We start from the raw sequence: 14,147 nt of genomic DNA on the forward strand, positions 1-14,147 counted from the left end.
TTGTGTCACTGTGGCCCAGCACAGTGCCTGGCACACACTGACTATGGAACTGAATTAATTAAAATTGCAATCATAAATGTCTCCAAATGGGGCTTTGAGTACCAAAAAAGAGGGGGAAAGAAGGTCTTGTAAGTTAGGATTCTTTTATTTGTAAGGACAGAAAACCCAATCTAAACTGGCTTAAAAATAGGGAACTGGAAAGTCCAGGAGCAGGGATGGTTCAAACAATGCTGTGAGGAACGGATTTCTCTTCCTCTCTTGGCACTACTTTCCTAGCTTGGCTTCATTTCAAACAGGCTCTTTGCCTCCAGCTAGCAAAATGGCTGCATAGCTCCAGACCTAAACCTTTCCCAGTTCCTAATCCAGCAGGAAAAAAAAATCAACAGTTTCTGTCTCCGCCAAACACTCATTACAACTTTAATGTGCTTGTGTGTTCATCTCTATGACTATCCTGATGCCATGAATTGGTTGGTTCAGACCTTAGCCTCATCCTCTTCCCTCAGTGGGAGGGAAGGATAGGATAACTTGCCTTTAACCATGAATTGGTGTTGGCATGTGCTGAATTGGTGTTGGCATGTGCTCAAGGTTGATCCTTTTTAAAAAAGGTACCTGGAGTTGGTTATTCCAATTAAGCCAGGCCAAGACACCAAGAAAGGATTGCCATCGAAAAGATAGTTTGTTACCTACAGTTCCCAAGAGGAGGGAGCCAGCCACACCAAGCAGAACCACATGGAGGAACCACCAGGGAGCAGAGGCAAGAGTAAGGAAAAGAAAGGAGAGGGTAAGAGCCTTTGTTGTGATTTAGGGCAGGGGCATAGTGTCCACTGCAGGAGCCTGATAAAACGAGGTGGATAGGGTATGTATGGATTGGTTTGCATAGTAAAGGGGTGCTCACAGGCAAGTGTTTTGTTTTGTTTTTTTAATGTTTAAAGATTTGTTTGAGAGAGAGAACGAAAGAGAAAGCATGAGTGGTGAGAAGGAGGGAGAAGCAGATTGTCTGCCAAGCAGAGAGCCCGATGTAGTACTTGATTCCAGGACTCTGAGATCATGACCTGAGCTGAAGGCAGGCACTTAACCAAATGAGCAACCCAGGTGCCCCTAGTTTGTTAATTGTAGGAATTAGCTTGCCCTGGAAAGGGCCGTCCCTTGCTGAGTTTGCAAGGCCCCACGATGGCAAAGCATCATGAAATATAGAAAAATTAAAATATGATTAATGCCCTGCTGGGTGGCAAAAAAACAGAGATATCTACTACTAACACCAAAGTGTAACATGGGGGTGTTATCGCATTCATGCACTTACCATTTACTGAGCCTTTCTGACATGCCATACACTGAATTAGGTGCAAGGGACAATAGAAGTGAAAAGAAGCAGGCACAGTCCTGGTATCTTGATTAGAGCCATTGAGCGAGTAATCAAAATTCCTAAGAAGCTTTGTTCAGTCCTACTAGGTACTATTCCACATCATGTGGGATCCAGTATTTCATTTTTAAAGACTTTAATCCACTTATTTATTTTAGGCTATCATGATATGGTTAGCCTGGAGATGTATTCTGGATCTCTGGAGAAAAGATTTGATACCCAGAAATAAAAATGCTCTCACAAGTGAGGCTAATCCTGCATGACATGTATAGCATTTTAGAAATCACAAAATGCTTTATTCTCGAGATAACCCGATGGAGACTATTATCATCTCATTTTACAGCTGGGGAAGCTGAGGTTTTAAGAAGAGGTGAAGAGATTTGCCTGAGGATTTATTGCCAGCAATGTGCCAGTCGGGGGCTCAAAACCAAGTCTGGTTCTCATTCTACTTCACCAGTACTTTCCAAACTGTGGGACCTCTACTAGTGGCGCACAGATAGAGCATCCAAATACATGACCTTGCATGGTGAGAAGTTTATTTCCATTCCAATTCTCCTTCAATTCTTGTAGTTGTGCCAAGGACAGGATCTCATATCTGTGCTAATATATCTTCGATATCTTTTACTTGCTAATCAATCTCTCTCCCTTTCTCTCTTTTTTCATCGCTCTCTCTTCTGAAACCAAGAAAGTGCAGGACTCAATCCTGGAATCTTTGGAAGGTAAATTAGATAGAGAATCTAGAATAACATCATTTTACTTTATTTATGACAAATGATATTGGTTTTTAACATTTGTAAAGTTTCTTTATCAAAAAATTGATTTTTGAAGTTAAGAAAGTATTGATTTAAAACAAATGCTAAATAAGTAAGAACATAGGTGGTTTGTGGAGATGTACAAGCTATGAAAATGATACCCAGATTACTGCCATCTGGAAATGCCACATAGACCAAGGTAGTTGGAAGGGACTTCTGGAAGGAAGAGAGGGTTTCTCTTACTTCTCTCTTGTCGAGGGAGGAAGAGGACTGGGTCAGATCCCACTCCGTGTGGCCGACATGGTTTCCTGTCAGACAGTGATTCTCAAGCCAGGCTCACAGACTGATGGCCAGTCCAAAAGGTTGTCTCCTGATCCTTTGTGAGAAGAAAAATAAGGACGATGTGAGTATCATAGTAAGAACACCAGTTATTCTGTCCTAGGTGAGGATGCACTTTATTCTGGAATTACCTCCTCCTCCTCCTCCTTTTTCTAAGTGTCCATGTGTTAAATGCCATTGTTTAACGTTAATATCTTTATTTGGCCAAACAAAAAGGTGGCAATTTTATTTTAACGACCCCCTCTACTTTTTTTTCTACATATCACTGAACCTCTGCTCTAGGAGACTTCAATTGCAGGAAACAGCTTGCCTTCTATTGTTAGAGGAAAAAGATATTGATAGACTCAGCGTAATAACTGTGGTTGATAGTTAATGCAAAGCAGCAAGCCATAACTCCTTATTGAGCCCAGCTGCTGCTGTTTATCATTGAAGAGATCCTTCTTTCTCTCCAGTGTCACTAAATAAAGATGGGAGATTAGCGAAATAAGATAGCTGTTAAATTAAAGAGGAAAAAAAGTTCAAGTTTCAAGGAGGCTGTTACAAAAACAAACAAATGTAAAGACTAAGTGACCCCCAAACTCTCTCATTGACCAATTTGCAGCTCTCATTGACCTCACAGGCCATCCTGCTTGAGAGCTTGAGACTGGTAAGCGGACAGGCCCCTGAAAGTGCCAGCCCCACCCCCTCTGAGACTCTGATCTTGGAAACGTACACTGGTACAACAGACTAACTCTTTGACCTAACAATTCCTTTTCCACTCGTTTGCCTCAGAAAACATCATCACTGGGCACAAATAATGATAAGGATGTTCAACAAAACTATCACTTATGTAGTAGAAAGCTGGATACAACTTAAATATTCAACCTCAACAGACTGGTTGGGTAAATCATGGCACATTCATACACTAGATTATTGTATAAAAACATAAAAATATGCTGTAGGAAAACACTAAATGCCATGCAAAGATGTTAAGAGTCTATTGCTAAATGAGAGAAGGAAAACAGCGAAACGTGTTCAAACATTGGATATAGTATCTTTTCTTTTTTTTTAAAGATCGGCACAATATGGTCTGGATGGTGAAGTGATGGGTGAGTTCTCTTTTCCTCTTCTAATGTAAAGGTATTTTGTAAAAATGAGGACAGTGAAGACATTGTACTTTTAAAGAGAAAACAGTAATTTCTTTAAGTGGGGCCTCATTTAACCTGGTTAAAATGGGTCAGCCACCATCAGCATCAGCTTAAAGGTGTGTGTTTGTGGGCTTGCATTTTGCGGTGGTGACGTGCTTCCCCGAGAACCAAAGGGAGACACTAAACCTCTCTGCAAACTCTTTGTAGATTCCCATCTGTGACTTGATAAATATTTGATGCAGTGGCCAGTCAACATCCCTACATTAGTGAAACTTCTGCCCAGGAGCAACTGCACAGCTCTCAGCAATGAGATGGGAGTAAGTTAAAAAGAGTGTATTCATTAGCCACTTCAAAGGATTTGGTTTTTTGAGCTGGCAATTTTGCAGGCTGGATTATTGGCTTGGCTGTCTACTGTGTGATGACCAAAAACCATACTACTAGAAGGAGGAGCTTGCTTCTTCCCTGAATGATATTTTCTTTCCTTTGTGTTTACAGCTCAGGAGGCAAATGCAGCATCAATCACCCCCCTCTCTTGCCCTGGGTTAAACAGCTGTGAACATCGAAAGTGAGTTTAGGATCTGTCCAATAGCCTTGGTGCCAAAAGCCTGGAGTCTAGTCATCCTTTCTGATAATTGTTTTGTGTAATGGGATGGGCTCCTTATTCTCTTTTAACCTCCCTGGTTAAAATTGATAATTAAAAAGTTAGCATTTTCGGGGCACCTGGGTGGTTCAGTTGGTTAAGCATCTGCCTTCAGCTCAGGTCATAATCTCAGGGTCCTGGGATCAAGTCCCCCATTGGGCTCCCTGCTCCTCGTGGAGTCTGCTTCTCCCTCTCCCTCTCCCTCTGTGCTCTCCCTCAACAAACCCCCACCTCACTCTCAAATGAATGAATAAATAAAATCTTTAAAAAAATTTAGCACTTTTGTTCCTAAATATCTTAGTTGACAAGGAGAATGGGTAAACAAAATGCAGCAGGGCAGAGAAAGGACCTGAAACTAGCGGAAATTAATCCCAACTCCAGAGGTATTCAGAAGGACCTGGGCAAACTTCTACTCATTCTTCAAACCTCTTGGCACCTCTTCCTAGAACTCTGCTAGCATCCCTCTCCACTGTTCCAGGCTTGGTGACCCTCCTTTGAACTTCTAGAGCTTCTGGGCTTTTCCTGCTAGAGCCTGTAGGCTATATTACAGTTACCTGCTTGTCTATATCCCTCCTAGGAAACCGAGTTTTCAAGAAGACTGTTCATCACTGCGTTGTATAGGTATCTGGCCCTTTAAAAAGAGCTGAGTAAATATTTACTGAATCAAGTACATTTTTCTTGAAACTGCTGCTGCATAGGACTTAAAGAATTGCAGGATCATAGAGTATCAAGTTTGAAAGTTTCTTTCATTCATTGCTCAATGCCCTGCCCCCCAGAGCTCTCCAGGCAGGCACACTGGACAACTGTAATGACAGTCAGAGGCAGACTAAGGAGGTGATTAAAATAAAAGACAAACAGGACAGGTCCTGAACTAAGGTGGGATGGAGTTAATCCAGCTTCCCCTTTTCCTGCAGGGTCCTGAGCTCACCTAACGGTCAAGTAAACCCTACCAAGGTAGCCACTGATAGCAGTTTAGGGCTCTGCTTTTCAAACCAGAGGAACAGAAAGAATGCCAAACAGAGTCCTTGAGCTCTAAAAACATAGACTCTCTTCTGAAGCATCATTTTTACTTGATGACCTGGAGGAAAACTTTATATATATATTTTAAATAAAATAAAGTATTTGATAAAATAAAAATATTATGTTTATATAAATACATAGTATGGAAACAAATATATGTATGATTTTAAAGAGACAGCACAAGACTTTAAAGAAATAGGTCAGAATATTTTGGGCTGAGCCCTCGGACTCCTGGGAGTTAAGAATTCACTTTTGGCCTGATGGGTTACTTTGGTGGAAAAAAATATAAGAAATACTACTGGTTTCACATGCTATCATCTTAGGCACCCTAGAGGCATTTCCAGTTTCACTGGTTTCTTTTGGAGACTGGAAAGTCTTTAAAAACAAAAAGCCATCAGTGCATGATCGTGGCATTTCAGGGGCAGACAGATCTTTCCTAGAGGAGGCCCTGCATTTATAAAGCCCGTTCCCTGGAGTGCCATCAGCCCTCAGCAGCCAGTCCCCATGAGGATGGGCACAGTGAATGTAAACCGGATTCAGCTTCAATATTATTTAGGCAAGCAGCTTTGCCTCTCCAAGCCTTAGTTTTCCTGGCTGTAAAGTGAAATGGTGTTGTAAGCCATTGTATAAACAGTAACAAGCTCAGTGCCTAGCTTATAATAAGCAGTTAATAAATAGTTGTTATTATTAGCGTTAATTATAAAATTAACATACACCCACTCACATCCCCCCTGAATTTGTGCTAAAATAAAAATGGGAGACCATATGTCTAAATCTTTAAAAGCTACAAACAAGCTAACAAACTGTTCAATATAATAAAATATGTTCTATCCTTCTTGAATACAGATCTTTTTTGTCCCCCCCCTTTTTTGTCCCCCCCCTTTTTTTTTTTAACAAAAATGATTTCATTGTGGTAAGAACACTTAACCTGAGATCGAGAAAACAAGTTTTTGTATGACTGAATATCAGCAAACCTGAAAGTTGACCAATCTTTAATTAATTAATCAATTAATTAATCAATTAATCTTTAATTGATTTCGGATGTGTGGTAACAATCACATGCATGATCCATACATTACTATGACTTATTATATACATTCATTTTTTCCCATCTTTTATTTCAGCTAAATCACTAATTACATTGTTATAAAGGATTTTTACATAACTTGTGATCTAATGGTAGTAATGCCAAATTAGTCACCTGTTCTTAAGTCATTGCATTCTCATGTTTTAATTAATTTTAATCTTGAGGAAAGTTGCTGGTAAGCCAAAAGCAACTGAGGTTGTCGATAAAGTTATTGCAGGACGATTTATATTCAGAAATCAACAACGGATTTTACATAAACGTTTCAAATAGTGTGATGGGGTCTCACAATAAATAATTACCAATGAAAGTGGCACAAAATATTCTGATTTAATCATAGAAATCACTATCACTTTGTAAAATAAGATGAAATCAGAGAGAGAGACAAACCATTAGAGACTCTTAATCACAGGAAACAAACTGAGGCTCGCTGGAGGGGAGGGAGTAGGAGGATGGGGTAACTGGGGGATGGGCACTACATGATGTAATGAGCACTGGGGGTGTTATAGAAGATTGATGAGGGATCCCTGGGTGGCGCAGCGGTTTGGCGCCTGCCTTTGGCCCAGGGCGCGATCCTGGAGACCCGGGATTGAATCCCACATCAGGCTCCCGGTGCATGGAGCCTGCTTCTCCCTCCGCCTGTGTCTCTGCCTCTCTCTCTCTCTCTGTGACTATCATAAATAAATAAAAATTAAAAAAAAAATAACTAGAAGATTGATGAATCACGGAACTTTACCTCTGAAATTAATAATACACTGTATATTAATTAATTGAACTTAAATTAAAAAAAGAAATCACTACCACTTTTACTGCAGTTTCCAATCTCTCTAAAAGCAGTATCTAGATAGAGAAAATATTTCTTAAGTTCTTTTTTTCAAAAAATTTGAGGCTGGAATTATAAGGTGAACCAAAAAAAGTGACAGTATGTTCTGTGATTATTCAAGTCTCTCTTGAATTGACATTATATGTTGATTTATAATAACCCTAAAATAGTTTCAGTGGAAATTAGTTGGGGATTGTTTGTATCTGAACATTCTTTTTTATAGTGCTGCAAACCTTTTTAGTTTACTTGTTCTGATTTTCTAATATTTTATAGGAATGTCACACTTACTACATGCTTTGCATACAGTTTATTTCAGTTTAGAGAAATGATTTTCTCTAAATCAAAAAACAAATGAGTCTTAGAAAGGCAAAATAGTCTAAGTCCTATCAGAGCAAGTGTCAGGAGTTTCTGGAAGCTTTGGCTAATATTACTGACAGTAGGCAACAGTTTGCACTAGGTAATTGTGGATTGTGCAAAATCAAAAATCACAGTTTTTTTAACTTAAGGATCATCTTTTATTTCTTGTACAATTCTAATCCATCTTGTTATTGTGTGTAAATTAAATCTGATTGCTTTAATGGTGTTTCATTAACATTCTCTTTGTGTGTCCAATAGTGGTTGTAGTGACAGATCTGACATGGTTTTCATCATGATGCCTCCTATTTGGGCAGATGGAGAAAATATCTATGCCATCATTGAATTGTTCAAGGATGCCATCACTTATTGGTACAGATGAGAACTTGTTTCTTAATAAGAAATTCAAATGGTGCATTGTCCATCATTCACAAAAAATGATTGTTCCTTACTCACCACTATTATCAGTAGCTAGCCCTCATCATTTTTTTAAATCAGTGCCTAAAAGTCAGTTATTTTTTGCTATTCTATTTTTTATATTGGGCATCACCAATAAACTACTCATTAGTTTTAATATCTTCTATTTTTTTTTAAAGATTTTATTTATTTATTCATGAGAGACACAGAGAGAAGAGGCAGAGACACAGGCAGAGAGAGAAGCAGGCTCCATGCAGGGAGCCCGATGTGGGACTCGATCTCAGAACTCCAGGATCACACCCTGAGCCAAAGGCAGACGCTCAACCACTGAGCCACCCAGGAAGCTCCAATATCTTTTATTTTCATCTTCTGATAGTTTGACAGTATGTAAGATGAATATTAATATAATCTACCCTACTATAAACTAAAGTACTGATTAATGTTTAGAATTATATGTGTAATTTATTCACTCACTTTCAATACTGTTTCGCATTCTCTTTCCTTTACGGGATTTTCAGGAGGTTAGCTTTTATTTATCTATATATTGGTTATTCTGGCATCAAATTTTGAAGTTATTTTTTCTACTAAGTTAGAAACTTTCCATTGTTTTCTATGAATATTGTGCTGTTCTTGTCACATGCTGGTTACATATACAACATCTACTACTATTCTCTTAAAAATAATCACAGCAATATTTTACAACCCTATTTACTCACTTATGAATTTCCTTGTTGATTACTCTTGTCTAGTTACTGTTACTTTAGACATTTTTGTAGTTCTGGTATTTGCATAGGCAGGTTTTTTGTGTTGTTTTGTTTATTTATGTATTTTTCGTTGTAAGTAACATTGTGTGTTCTTTTAATTGAGAACCTAAGTATGTCCACTCCCATATACTTTCCTTGGCCAGAGCAGCTGGTGAAGACTGACTGGGAAATGTGTAGTAACACTAACAAAATACAGTCTTTCAACTTAAAATTAACAAAGTTTCTGCAGTTTCTCCTTTTGAATAAACATTTTATTATAGTATGAAATATTACATTTCTTCCCATCTTTATCCAATGGAAAAGTCTTCTTTTTGGTAAAGATTTTATTTATTCATTTGGCAGAGAGATAGAGCCAGTGAGCACAGGCAGGGGGAATGGTAGAGGGAGAGGGAGAAGCAGGCTCCCCACTGAGCAGGGAGCCGGTGCAGGGCTTGATCTCAGGACCCCAGGATCATGACCTGAGCTGAAGGCAAACGCTTAACTGACTGAGCCACCCAGGCGCCCCCAGTGGAAAATTCTTTTCCAATAATTTGAATCAACTTATGTTGACCTGGAAGCATTCTCATGATTTTAAAAGATCATGTCAGGCTTTTTGTAGGGTCACTTTCCAATAAACAGTAAAGATTCAAAATTTTAATTTTTCTCATCCAATTTGCCAATTTTTGGGGGTAATTTCTTTATTGTCTAATGGGCAGGCCGGAATTGTGTTTGTTTCTTCTAGTTGTGAATTTTATATAAAAAATTGTCCTTTTCATTGTCATCTTTTGATCAGGAAAAAAAAACACCTCTTAGTAATGAATATAGTCACAAGTGTTTTATCTGACTTGCTCTGGTTGTAGATTTGTAAGAATACTTTCCTTGCTTATTTTGTTGTTTTGCTCAGTCACTAAGTCTTCGTTCAGTAAATGATTTGTAATGTTTGTAAATTGTATGTGGGTCATGTTTAGCAGAAATCTGTTTACTTTCATTTTTTAAATTTCATCTGCAATTCAAAAAAATTAAGCAGCCCACTTTTTTGTTTTTTCAGCCCGTCCTCTTCTGAGTTCCACTTTCATTATGTGTGGTTACATCCCAATGCCAGCTTGTTCTCATTCTCTGCAATCTATTGGATTAAAAGATTAAATGTAATCATGTTCAAAAGATTCCAAGTTTCCCTCTTCTTCATAAAAAATGTAATTAAAGTAAATGTTAAAATACTGAAAAATTAAAATTATTTTTCCTGTGTGGTCTCAAAAAGTTATTGAAGAGTAAAGAAAATAATAATAATTAATTAAGAGTAAAATCTGAACAAAAATTATTCAAATAAAGCTTAGTTACTTGTTTAAAAATTTAATTATATCTTGGGGTGCCTGGGTGGCAAAGTCGGTTAAGCCTTCAACCCTTGATTTTGACTCAGGTCATGATCTTAGGGTTATGAGATTGACCCCCTATTGGGAGTGGGTATGGGTGGGTGTGGGTCTCTGCTTAGCAGGGAGTCTGCTTGAGATCCTCCCCTTTTCTCCCTCCTCTCTCTCTAAAATCAATCAATCAATCAATCAATCTTTACAAAGATTTACTTATATTTTATAAAATATTTTTATAAATATAAAATTGTTTGCAATTCCTGTGTACATGACCATCAGTTGCTAATGCAAAAAACTGGGATTATGCTTCATGCTTTAAGCATGCCATGTCTGGACTATGCATAAAAAGGAATTAGGAATGATATTCTTTAATATTGCAAACTGTTCTTTGGCTGCTATATGTAACAACTGCAAATACTGCAGTAATACTTATAGGTCTGTAAACCAGGACTTAAAGCAAGAAAATACATGCTAAGCACTCCTGGGAAAAGATGCTTTATTATGCAGGAATCTATAACATCAATGATATGCGAGAAGAAGGATTTGACAAGCTAATTAATTTGTCTCTTCTCTTACCTAAGTGCTTCCACAGCTCAGATTTTCCTCACACTCCTAAGCAATGTCCTTCCAGGATGTTGGCAGAACAACCCACAAATCCTCATGACATTTGGCAAAAGTCACCTATTGTTTTTAGAACAGAAGGCGAGATGCAAAGAGAGATTTCCTGTGGCCTAAATGGTGTAAGTCACCAGTGTGGACTCTACATTTGTGGCTGTTCTGTGTCAGCAGTGAGTACTCAATCCCTTAGGTTCTTTAATAAATTTACCTTTTCATTGTGTGCTGCTGATTTTTAGACTCTAATACATGAGGTCTGAGGTAGGAGCCTCTCTTCACCAGGCCTAAGGGCTGTCCTGAGCTCAATAAAATATTCAACACGACTTATACATATAATTCGTATTTGTAAAATAGACATAGCTTTACTTAACCAGTACCTGAATAAATTATAATGAAAACAGTTTAGTGTTAATTTTCTAGGCATATTTTATACTAACCTACACATATATATCTATTTTTTACATAAAATTTAAAATATATATACATTTACACAAATGAGATCATAATATAAAAGCTTTAGTAACCTTTTCCTCCTTAACAATATATTATGCACTGCTTTCCACATTGTTACATAATATACACCATCAACTTTATCTTATTAATAACTACATGATACAAACTAATTTTTTTTTAGCCAGTTACTACTTAAATGGTTTTTACCCAAACTTTTGCCATGATAAAAATCATACAGCAAATACCCTCATGTAGATGACTTGGTTTTAATTACTTAAAAAAAAAATAACCTTTTGGGCAGCCCGGATGGCTCAGCGGTTTAGCACCGCCTTCGGCCCAGGGCCTGATCCTGGAGACCTGGGATGGAGTCCCATGTCAGGCTCCCTGCATGGAGCCTGCTTCTCCCTCTGCCTGTGTCTCTGCCTCTGTGTGTGTGTGTGTGTGTGTGTATGTGTGTGTCTCATGAGTAAATAAATAAAAATCTTTAAAAAAATAACCTTTTTACTTTGGAATAATACAGAAACATTACAAAGACAGTACAGAGAGTTACTGTAGATCCTTCAGCTATGTTGACATCTTACATAATCAGTATCCATTTGTCAAAACTAAGAAATTAATTAATTAATTCAACATTATTGGCTAAGTTACAGATTTCATTGGGATTTCACCAATTTTCCACTAACATTCCTCCCTTTTTTATTATTGTGATAAGAACACATAATGTGAGATTTACTCTCTTAACTTCTGAAGTACGCAGTTAAGCATTCTTAACTATAAGCACAATGTTATACAGCAGATCTAGAACTTTTTCATCTTGCATGACTGGGACTTTATACCTGTTGAACAGCAACCCCCCTACTGTCCACTCCCTCCAGTTCCTGGCACATTCACCATTCTAGGTTCTTAATGCTTTTAAACTCAAGACTGCATTTGGTCAATCACAGTGAATTTATAAATGTTAGAAATGGGTTGTCTATAGTCCCTGCTCCTGTTTTTCATCTTAAGGCTTTCTTGCAGACTTTTCTGGACAACAAAGTTCCAGATGAATATTTCACACTAATGTACCTTGTCTAGGACCCAGGGCAGTCTGATGTATTAATGTGTTAACCTTTACTGTCCAGAAATGGCAGAAAAATTAGAAATCTATATTCATTAGGAATGGCAAATGGAAACTCAAATATGTACATAATGTATATTTAAATATTTTATTTTCATATATTAATTATAAGGAGAGATACATTTATCTACCTTAATTATAAGCAGTATATGCATGCTGCTATTTCCACTTTGTTTGTCTGATCCTCAAGGATCAGATCAGATATAGGATCAGAATTCTGGTTTGGCTGATACCAATGCCAGCAGTCTTGCCACCATGCCATGCCTTCTAGTAGGTATTAGGATTTGGTGGTAGTTGTGGTTCCTCAAAGAGTTTTTAATTCTTTACAAAATAAGGATTTTTTATGCACACCAAACTGATCACAGTGGCCACATGTAAGGAGTGGAGAGATTGATAAGAGAAATGGGAATTTTACATCTCTGTGTTGATTGACATTTAAATAATGAGTATGGGTTCATGTAGTTCTTGTCAATTTTTAAAAATTAATTTAAAAAACCCTTGTGCATCAGTACTGGGAATACCAAGCAGTCAGTACAGCCACTTTTGAAAACAGTTTGAAAGTTTAATCAAGTTAAATATACACATACCATATGACCTTGCAATTAATTGCATTCTTAGTTATTCATCCACTAAAAATGAAAGCATATGCCCACAAAAAATCTGTACCCAAAGTTTATAAAGCTTTATTCATAATCACTAGAAACTGAAAACAATCCATGTGTCCATCTATAGGTGAGCAGATAAACAAGCTGTGGCACATCTTACAAGGGAATATAACACAGTAGTAAGAAGCAACATACTACTGATATGTGTAACAAGGAGGCTGAATTACAAAAGCATTATGCTAAGCTAAAGAAGTCTGACATAACAGGTTACATATGATTTTGTTTATATAACGTGCACTAAAAGTGAAAACCATAGGGACAGAAATCAGATCAGTGGTTGCTGGGGAGAAGAGGGGGGAACTAATTATATAGTGGCACGAAGGATCTTTTTGGAGTGATGCAAATATTTTTACTTGATTGTATTGGTGGTCACACAATTATGTGTGGATTCATCAGAACCCATTTAAGTTTATATCAAAAAAGGGCTAACTACAGATAAATTATGGTTTATATTACAATTGTATAAAATATAGTGTATAACGTAATATTACGTATAATATATAGTATATAGTCTAGTGTACACTAATAATTTAAATCCTAGTATATAATTGTTATAGTATATAGTATTACAGTATATAATTATATATTATATAATTGCTAGCATTAAATTATAGAATGTAACTTAATATATACTATAATTTAAATTATGTTATATGTACTTTATATATATATACTATAACTTATAGTCATATATAGCTATATATGTCTATATCAAGTTAATGTTATTTTAGTAGAAATTATAATTTATAGTTTATATTTTTATTTGTAGTTTATATAATTATATATGGTTTATATACAATTATAGTTTTATTTTATTTTGTTTTTAAACTATTTATTTGAGAAAGAGAGAGGGAGAATGAGCTGGGAGAGGGACAGAAGGAGACTCCCCCTTGAGCAGGGCAGCCCTACATGGGACTTGATCCCAGAACCCCAGGATCATGACTTGAGCCGAAAGCAGCCGCTTAACTGACTGAGCCACCCAGATGCCCTATAGTTTTATTTTAAGGTAACATAATTTATATTATAAATCATAGATCAATAAATATAATTTAAAATTTAATAAACAGAGAAAAGGGAGACGTTTCAAACAATTAAGGCTAAAAATGACAATAATGAATACCTCATAGGGATAAGTTCAGCAGAGTGTGGACCATCTGGCAAAGACACAGCAGCAGGAACTGGGTGGTGGGTGATTATGTGATGGTTCCTATTCCTTGTTCTAGATGCTCATCATGATTCATGCATCTCTCCACTCCAGGAGGCAGCTATTCGCC

The sequence above is a fragment of the Vulpes lagopus genome, chromosome 8 (assembly GCF_018345385.1).
Source record: "Vulpes lagopus strain Blue_001 chromosome 8, ASM1834538v1, whole genome shotgun sequence".
In the NCBI taxonomy this organism is placed as follows: domain Eukaryota; kingdom Metazoa; phylum Chordata; class Mammalia; order Carnivora; family Canidae; genus Vulpes; species Vulpes lagopus.